We start from the raw sequence: 10,511 nt of genomic DNA, 5'->3' as shown, positions 1-10,511 counted from the left end.
GTGCTTGCTTTGACAGCACATATGCAAAAAAATGGAACAATGCAGAGAAAATGGACTTGACTCCTACACAAGGTTGACACATATCTGTGAAGCATTCTATATGTTTTTTGTATGGATTTTAATTTTGTGACAATGTTTACCTTTACATATTTAAAAAGAGAATTAAATCAACAAGAATGGAAGGGATCCTAAAACTGAATATGAACAGAAAAAAGTGAACAGAACTATATTTAAATAAGTAATATAATCACTCTGAAGGAAAAAAAAAAACTAATCCAAATACTTTTGAACACAGTACTTGAATATACACCTTCTGTCTAAAAACAAAACAAAACTGCAAACCAATCTTGAACCCTGTTTAGTAGGTTGTTTTTGTTAGCAGCATGGATGTAGCAATTCTATTTTGCATATATCATAATTTTTTATTATTTATTTATTTATCTATTTTTGACATGGAGTTGTGCTCTGTCGCCCAGGCTGGAGTGCAGTGGCACCATCTTGGCTCACTGCAACCTCCACCTCCCAGGTTCAAGCATTTCTCCTGCTTCAGCCTCCCGAGTAGCTGGGATTATAGGCGTGTGCCACCATGCCTGGCTAATTTTTGTATTTTTTAGTAGAGATGGGGTTTTTCCATGTTGGCCAGGCTGGACTTGAACTCCTGACCTCAAGTGATTTGCCTATCTCAGCCTCCCAAAGTGCTTTGGATTACAGGTGTGAGCCATCATGCCCGGTCTATCATTTTAAATAAATGAATAAAGACATTGATGTTGTTGAGAGCCAGAGTTTTTACTGTGAGAAAAAGGAGATGCAAATAAGGAGTAGGAGAAAGAACACTGTGGTGTTAAATTGGAATTAAAGTATCAGTAATGAATTCTTAATTTAAAATGGTTGAACAGGGATGGGTGCAGTGGCTCATGCTGCAATACCAGCACTTTGGGAGGCCAAGGTAGGAGGATTGCTTGAGGCCAGGAGATTGAGATCAGCCTGGGCAACATAGTGAGACCCCATCTCTGTAAAGAATTTAAAAATATTAGCTGAGTGTAGTGGCCTGTAGTCCTAACCTATTCCAGAGCCTGAGATGAAAGGATCACATGATCCCAGGAGTTCAAATCTGCAATGAGCCATGATAGCATCACTGCACTCCCACCTGGGCAACAGAGTGACATCCTGTCTCTGTTAATAATAATAATAATAGCGGTGGCTGGCAAGATGGCCTAATAGGAATAACTCCGGTCTGCAGCTCCCAGCGAGATCAACACAGAAGGCGGTTGACTCCTGCGTTTCCAACTGAAGTACCCAGCTCATGTCAATGTGACTGTTAGACAGTGGGTGCAGCCCCTGGAGGGTGAGCCAAAGCAGGGTGGGGTGTCGCCTCACCCAGGAAGTACAAGGGGTTGGGGAATTCCCTCCCCTAGCCAAGGGAAGACATGAGGGACTGTGCCATGAGGAATGGTGTTCTCCAGCCCAGATGCTACACTTTTGCCATGGTCGTCGCAACTCACAAACCAGGAGATTCCCTTGGGTGCCTACACCACCAGGGCCCTGGGTTTCAAGCACAAAACTGGGCAGTCATTTGGGCAGACACCGAGCTAGCTGCAGGAGTTTTTTTTTCATATCCCAGTGGTGCCTGGAGCACCAGCAAGACAGGACCATTCACTCCCCTGGAAAGGGGTCTGAAGCTAGGGAGCTAAGTGGTCTAGCTCAGCGGATCCCACCCCTATGGAGCCCAGCAAACTAAGGTCCATTTGCTTGAAATTCTCACTTCCAGCACAGCAGTCTGACATTGGAGCTTGGTGGGGGGAGGGGCACATGCCATTACTGAGGCTTGAGTAGGTGGTTTTTCCCTCACGATGTAAACAAAGCCACCAGAAGTTCAAACTGAGTGGAGCCCACCACAGTTTGGCAATGCCATTGTAGGCAGATTGCCTCTCTAGATTCCTCCTCTCTGGGCAGGGGATCTCTGAAAGAAAGGCAGCAGCCTCAGTCAGGAGCATATAGGTAAAACTCCCATCTCCCCAGGACAGAGCACCTGGTGGGTGGGATGGCTGTGGGCACAGCTTCAGCAGACTTAAATGTTCCTGCCTGCCAGCTCTGAGGAGAGCAGTGGATCTCCCAGCACAGTGCTTGAGTTCTGCTAAGGGACAAACTGCCTCCTCAAGTGGGTTCCTGGCCCCCGGGCCTCCTGATGGGGAGACACCTCCAGCAGGGGTTGACAGACACCTCATACAGGAGAGTTCTGGCTGGCATCTGGTAGGTACCCCTCTGGGACAAAGCTTCCAAAGGAACAGGCAGCAATCTTTGCTGTTCTGCAGCCTCTGCTGGTGATTTCCAGGCAAACAGGGTCTGGAATGGACCTCCAGCAAACTCCAGCAGACCTACAGCAGAGGGTCCTGTTAGAAGGAAAACTAACAAACAGAAAGGAATAGCATCAACATCAACAAAAAGAACATTCACACAAAAACCCCATCCGAAGGTCACCAACATCAAAGATAAAGGTGGATAAATCCACGAAGATGAGGAAAAATCAGCACAAAAAGGCTGAAAATTCCAAAAACCAGAACACCTCTTCTCCAGAGAATCACAACTCCTCACCAGCAAGGGAACAAAATGAGATGAAGAATGAATTTGATGAACTGACAGAAGTAGGCTTCAGAAGGTGGATAATAACAAATTTATCTGAGCTAAAGGAACATTTTCTAACCCAATGCAAGAAAGCTAAGAACCTCGTAAAAAGGTGAGAGGAATTGCTAACTAGAATAACCAGTTTAGAGAAGAACATAAATGACCTGATGGAGCTGAAAAACATAGCACAAGAACTTCATGAAGCATACACAAGTATCAATAGCCAAATCAATTAAGCAGAAGAAAGGATATCACAGATTGAAGATCAACTTAATGAAATAAAGCATTGAAGACAAGATTAGAGAAAAAAGAATGAACAAAGCCTCCAAGAAATATGGGACTATATGAAAAGACCAAACCTATGTTCGATGGGTGTACCTGAAAGTGACGGGGAGAATGGAGACAAATTGGAAAACACTCTTCAGGATATTATCCAGGAGAATGTCCCCAACCTAGCAAGACAGGCAAACATTCAAATTCAGGAAATACAGAGAATATCACAAAGATACTCCTCAGGAAGAGCAACCCCAAGACACATAATCATCAGATTCACCAAGGTTGAGATGAAGGAAAAAATGTTAAGGGCAGCCGGACAGAAAGGTTGTGTTACCCACAAAGGGAAGCTTATCAGACGAACAGAGGATCTCTCTGCAGAAACCCTACAAGCCAGAATAGAGTGGGGAACAATACTGAACATTCTTAAAGAAAAGAACTTTCAACCCAGAATTTCATATCACCAAACTAAGCTTCATAAGTGAAGGAGAAATAAAATCCTTTACAGACAAGCAAATACTGAGAGATTTTGTCACCATCAGGCCAGCCTTACAAGAGCTCCTAAAGGAAACACTAAATATGGAAAGGAAAAACCGGTACCAGCCACTGCAAAAACCTACCAAATTGTGGAGATCATCGACATTATGAAGAAACTGCATCAACTAACGGGCAAAATCATCAGCTAGCATCACAATTGCAAGATCAAATTCACACATAACAATATTAACCTTAAATGTAAATAGGCTAAATGCCCCTGTTAAAAGACACAGACTGGCAAATTAGATAAAGAGTCAAGACCCATCGGGGTGCTGTATTCAGGAGATCCAGCCCATGTACAAAGACACGCATAGGCTCAAAATAAAGGGATGGAGGAATATTTACCAAGCAAATGGAAAGCAAAAAAAAGCAGGGGTTGCAATCCTAGTCTCTGATAAAACAGACTTTAAGCCAACAAAGATAAAAAAAGACAAAGGGCATTATATAATGGTAAAGGGATCAATGCAACAAGAAGAGCTAACTATCCTAAATATATATGCACCCAATACAGGAGCACCCAGATTCATAAAGCAAGTTGTTAGAGACCTACAAAGAGACTTAGACTCTCACACAATAATAGTGGGAGGCTTTAACACCCCACTGTCATTATTAGACATATCAACGAGACAGAAAATTAACAAGAATATTCAGGACTTGAACTCAGCTGTGGACCAAGTGGACCTAATAGACATCTACAGAATTGTCCACCCCAAATCAACAGAATATACATTCTTCTCAACACCCCATCACGCTTATTCTAAAATTGACCACATAATTGGAAGTAAAACACTCCTTAGCAAATGCAAAACAACAGAAATCATAACAAACATTCTCTCAGACCACAAGTGCAATCAAATTAGAACTCAGGATTAAGAAACTCACTCAAAACCGCACAACCGCATGGAAACTGAACAACTTGCTCCTGAATGACTACTGGATAAAAAATGAAATTAAAGCAGAAATAAATAAGTTATTTGAAACCAATGAGAACAAAGACAACGTACCAGAATATCTGGGACACACCTAAAGCAGTGTTTAGAGGGAAATTTATAGCACTAAGTACCCACAGAAGAAAGCAGGAAAGATATAAATTTGACACCTTAACATCACAATTAAAAGAAGTAGAGAAGCAAGAGCAAACAAATTCAAAAGCTAGCAGAAGACAAGAAATAACTAAGGTCAGAGCAGAACTGAAGGAGATAGAAACACAAAAAAAACCCTTCAAAAAATCACTGAATCCAGGAGCTTTTTTTAAAAAAAAAAAGATTAACAAAATAGACCAGTAGCCAGACTAATAAAGAAGAGAGAAGAATCAAATAGACAATAAAAAATGATACAAGAGATATCACTACTGATCCCACAGAAATTCAAACTACCATCAGAGAATACTATAAACACCTCTATGCAAATAAATTAGAAAATCTAGAAGAAATGGATAAATTCTTGGACACATACATCCTCCCAAGACTAAACTAGGAAGAAGTTGAATCCCTGAATAGACCAATAATAACAAGTTCTGAAATTGAGGCAGTAATTAATAGCCTACCAACCAAAAGAAGCCCAGGACCAGATGAATTCACAGCTGAATTCTACCAGAGGTACAAAGAGGAGCTGGTACCATTCCTTTTGAAACTATTCCAAACAATAGAAAAAGAGGGACTCCTCCCTAACTCATTTTATGAAGCCAACATCATCCTGATACCAAAACCTGGCAGAGATACAACAACAACAAAAAATTTCAGGCCAATATCCCTGATGAACATTAATGCAGAAATCCTCAATAAAATACTGGGAAACTGAATCTAGTAGCACATCAAAAAGCTTATCCACCACAGTTAAGTCAGCTTCATCCCTGGGATGCAATGCTGGTTCAACACACATAAATCAATCAACGTAATCCATCACATAAACAGAACCAATGACAAAAACCACATGATTATCTCAATAGATGAAGAAATAGCCTTTGATAAAATTCAACATTCCTTCATGCTAAAAACTCTCAATAAACTAGGTATTGATGGAATGTATCTCAAAATAATAAGAGCTATTTGTGGCAAACCCACAGCCAATATCGTACTGAATGGGCAAAAACTGGAAGCATTCCCTTTGAAAACCAGCACAAGACAAGGATATCTTTTCTCACCACTCCTATTCAACATAGTATTGGAAGTTCTGGCCAGGGCAATCAGGCAAGAGAAAGAAATAAAGGATGTTCAAATAGGAAGAGAGGAAGTCAAATTGTCTCTGTTTGCAGATGACATGATTGTATATTTAGAAAACCCCACCATCTCAGTCCAGAATCTCCTTAAGCTGATAAGCAACTTCAGCAAAGTCTCAGGATACAAAATCAATGTGCAAAAATCACAAGCATTCCTATACACCAATAATAGACAAACAGAAAGCCAAATCTTGAGTGAACTTCCATTCACATTTGCTACAAAGAGAATAAAATACCTAGGAATACAACTTACAAGGGACGTGAAGGGCCTCCTCAAGGAATATTACAAACCACTTAAGGAAATAGGAGAGAACACAAAAATTGAAAAACATTCCATGCTCATGGATAGGAAGAATCAATATCATGAAAATGGCCATACTGCCCAAAGTAATTTATAGATTCATGTTATCCCCATCAAGCTACCATTGACTTTCTTCACAGAATTAGAAAAAACTACTTTAAATTTCATATGAAACCAAAATAGAGCCCATATACCCAAGACAATGCTAAGCAAAAAGATTAAAGCTGGAGGCATCATGCTACCTGACTTCAAACAATACTACAATGCTACAGTAACCAAAACAGCATGATACTGATACCAGAACAGATATATAGGCCAATGGAACAGAACAGAGGCCTCAGAAATAACACCACACATCTACAACCATCTCATCTTTGACAAACCTGGCAAAAACAAGCAATGGAGAAAGGATTCCCTATTTAATAAATGGTGCTGGGAAAAGTGGCTAACCATATACAGAAAACTGAAACTGAACCCCTTCCTTACACCTTATACAAAAATTAACTCAAAATGGATTAAAGACTTAAATGTAAGACCTAAAACCATAAAAACCCTAGAAGATTAGGCAATACCATTTAGGACATCAACATGGGCAAAAACTTCATGACTAAAACATCAAAACCAATGGCAACAAAAGCCAAAATTGGCAAATGGTATCTAATTAAACTAAAAGCTTCTGCACAGCAAAAGAAACTATCATCAGAGTGAACAGGCAACCTAGAGAATGGGAGAAAATTTTTGCAATCTATCCATCTGACAAAGGGCTAATATCCAGAATCTACAAGGAATTTAAACAAAATTATAAGAAAAAAACAAACAACCTCATCAAAAAGTGGGAAAAGCATATGAACAGATATTTCTCAAAAGAAGACATTTATGCAGCCAACAAACATATGAAAAAAACCTCATCATCACTAGTTCACTGGTCATTAGAGAAATGCAAATCAAAACCACAATGAGATACTATCTCATGTCACTTAGAATGGCAATCATTAAAAGTCAGGAAACAACAGATGCTGAAGAGGATGTGGAGAAATAGGAAGGGTTACACTGTTGGCGGGTGTGTGAATTAGTTCAACCATTGTGGAAGTCAGTGTGGTGATTCCTCAAGGATCTAGAACCAGAAATACCATTTGACCCAGCAATCCTATTACTGGGTATATACTCAAAGGATTATAAATCATTCTACTAGAAAGACACATGCACATGTATGTTTATTGCAGCACCATTCACAATAGCAAATACTTAGAACCAACGCAATGCCCATCAATGATAGACTGGATGAAGAAAATGTGGCACATATACACCATGGTAAATACTATGCAGTCATAAAAAAGGGTAAGTTCATGTTCTTTACAGGGACATAGATGAAGCTAAAAACTATCTTTCTCAGCAAGCTAACACAGGAACAGAACACCAAACGCTGTATGTTCTTACTCATAAGTAGGAGTTGAACAATGAGAACACATGGACATAGGGAGGAGAACATCACACACTGGGCCTGTTGTGGGGTGAGGGGCTAGGGGAGAGATAGCATTAGGAGAAATACCTAATGTAGATGACGGGTTGATGGGTGCAGCAAACCACCATGGCATGTGTATACCTATGTGACAAACCTGCACATTCTGCACATGTATCCCAGAACTTAAAGTATAATTAAAAATAAAAATAATGATAATCGAACAAAATTAGGTTGCTATTTTCCCTCTTTGGTTCTGTTTACTAAAATGGCCTAGAAGCAATTATACTCCAACAGGAATGATCATATCTGATGCCCATATCTTGGTTTCTAAACACCATTCCCCACTAAAGAGGAGCTCTTTGGAGAAATGGCTGATTTTCAGGACTAGGCAGGGAAAGTACAAGATAAGCCTGAAAGCAAGGCTTTATTATGCCAGAAAGCAAGGAGGTGTTAAAAAAAAAAAAGATGAAGAATGTCAAAGGGACACAGGAGCTAGTTTGAAGAGGCTCTCATTGGCCAAACCTGGGACAAGTTGAACATTAAAAAAATAATAACAAGGGTAATGGTTTATAACTCATTAAATAAATTAGGAATACATTAGTTTATACTCATAATGATAATTAGAAAGGAGGAAATGATCTTGCTTACAGTAGAATGCCAACTAAAAAATGTAGATGGTATGATAGAAGTAGAAAATTATCAGTTTGCAAGTATCACAGTAATTGATTCAGACAAAATTATCAATGAGTATTGAAACCATTGGGCAAAAGTTTGAAGAGGAACAGGACATTTATGTAGTTTCAAAGTCCTTCTCCACAGATTACTCATTACTTACACAGGAATAAATACTGTACTGTGGAGAAATCTGATAGATATCACCTTAACCTGCTGATCAAAGTCAACACCATCCATAATGGGATCAAGTGACATGATGTTTCTCCCCATATGATGCACTGAGAAGGACACAACATCACATAGCTAGTATTAATGCCTAGAAAAACATGTAAATCCCTTCACAAGAAAATATGAGACAAAGCCAAACAGGGAAACGCTGCAGAACACTTGGCCAGTACTCTTTAAAAATGTGAATATCATTAATAATAGTGAAAGACTGAGGAACTATTCTAGATTAAAGGAGACTAAAGAGTTATAACAGGCTAGGTGTGGTGGCTTACACCTGAAATTCCAGCACTTTGGGAAGTAGAGATAGGAGGATTGTTTTGAGGCTAGGAATTATAGACCAGTCTGGGCAACATAACAAGACCCCACCTCTACAAAAATAAGTGTTTAAAAAATTAGCCAGGCATGGTGGTGCATGCCTATAGTCCTAGCTAGCTAGTCTGGAAGCAGAGGTGGGAGGATCGCTTGAGACCAGGATCCAAGGTTGGAAGTGAGTTGTGATTGAACCACCGCCCTCCAGCCTGGGTGACAGAGTGAGATCCTGTTTCTAAAAAATACAAAATAAAAACTTTTAAAGTCATGACAGTTAAGTACAATGCATTACCTGGATCAGGCACTGGATCAGAACTTGGATGAGGGAAAATACTCCTATGTAGGACATTATTGGGCCAATTAAGTGAAATTTGAATATGGACTGGATATAAGCACTATATCAATTTAATATTTCTGAATTTGATCATCATACTGAGAGGGTACGTAGGTACATAAGAGAATGTCATTGTTCTCAGAAAATACACACTAAAATATTTAAGGTATTAGGGGTAAATACTGTAATTCCAATGGCTCAGGAAAAAATATACATATCCATGTACATGCATGTAGGTATATGCCCACACACGAGAACTTCTGGGGCATCTGGGAATTCTTTGTAATATTTCTGCAGCTTTCCTGCAAGTTTGAAATTATTTCAAAGTAAAAAGTTAAAAAATAAAGAGTAAGACTGGGCACAGTGGTTCATACCTGTAATCCCAGCATTTTGGGAGCCAAGGGCAGTGGTGGGGGGGAACCACTTGAGGTCAGGAGTTTGAGACCAGACTGGCCAACATTGTGAAACTCTATCTCTACTAAAAATACAAAAATTAGCCGGGCATGGTGGCGTTCTCCTGTAGTCCCCGCTACTTGGGAGGCTAAGACAGGAGAATCACTTGAACCCATAGGCAGAGGCTGAAATGAGCCAACATTGCACCACTGCACTCCAGCCTGGGGGACAGAGCAAGATTATTATTTTATTTTTTAAAAATAAATAATAATGATAAAGGATAGATGAAGATACAGAAACAGTATGGAGATAATGCTTTAGAAAATTTGGCTGTGAATGGGAGCAGAGAAATGGAGTCAGAAATGGAGTCAGGGTTATAAATAGCTCTTTAAAGACAGAAGAAACTAGATTTGTTCACTGATCAGAGAACCAAGATGGGCTTCAGTCTCTCTCTTTTAAGATGAGGGACTTAGATCAGACATCCTGTGAGGGCCTTTCCACCTCAGGCCCTTAGTGACTCTGTGACTCTCCTACCCGCTCCTAGGTAATGGGAGCTCTTCTGAAAACACATTTTATTCCTTAAACCGCAACCAGAAAAAGACATTTGGGCCACCACCACTTGAGGGCAGTAGAAAATGATGCTGCGATTCTGGTGGTTTTACTGTTTTGGCTGCTGGAACAAAACAAAGCCCTTCACATGATTTTCTCTCAAATGTCTTCGGGCTAATAAAGGTCCTGTGAACACACCACTTTTTCCAAGTGTTTTAAACAAGAAAAGCCCAACTTAAGTCATAACAGGGGGTTGAAGTAAGAGGGTGAGAGGGTCTCATATCTTGAAAAATGCTGGCACATATTGTAAGTTTAATAAAGAATAACAACAGAAAAATCAGAGCCTGTCAGAATTGAAAGGGATCCTAGAGGAGGATGAACAGAGTCCCTTCGTTTTACAGGCAGGACCCTGGGTCCAGAGGAGGCAAGGGGCTTGCCCAAAGCCACATTGACATGGTAGAGAAATTCACGTTTTCAATACTCATCTGGTGAGTCTGTAAAGACAAAGATTCTGATGTTTTCAAATGACATAAAAAACGTCACTTGCAAAGAGCTTGGCCCCATCATTGGTATTGGCACTGTGTTCCTGAAAACACTGTGACACCACAGT

At 40.0% G+C, this 10,511-nt stretch overlaps 1 non-coding gene across 1 annotated transcript; it reads left to right on the top strand.

The window, feature by feature from the left end:
• On the top strand, positions 1-106 carry LOC119474139. Its single transcript, XR_005203430.1, has one exon. It is a non-coding gene; the product is annotated as a U6 spliceosomal RNA (small nuclear RNA).
• Positions 107-10,511: the final 10,405 nt, after the last annotated feature.

The sequence above is a fragment of the Cebus imitator genome, unplaced genomic scaffold (assembly GCF_001604975.1).
Source record: "Cebus imitator isolate Cc_AM_T3 unplaced genomic scaffold, Cebus_imitator-1.0 Scaffold214, whole genome shotgun sequence".
In the NCBI taxonomy this organism is placed as follows: Eukaryota; Metazoa; Chordata; class Mammalia; order Primates; family Cebidae; genus Cebus; species Cebus imitator.
This window is presented reverse-complemented; position numbering and strand designations above follow the sequence as displayed.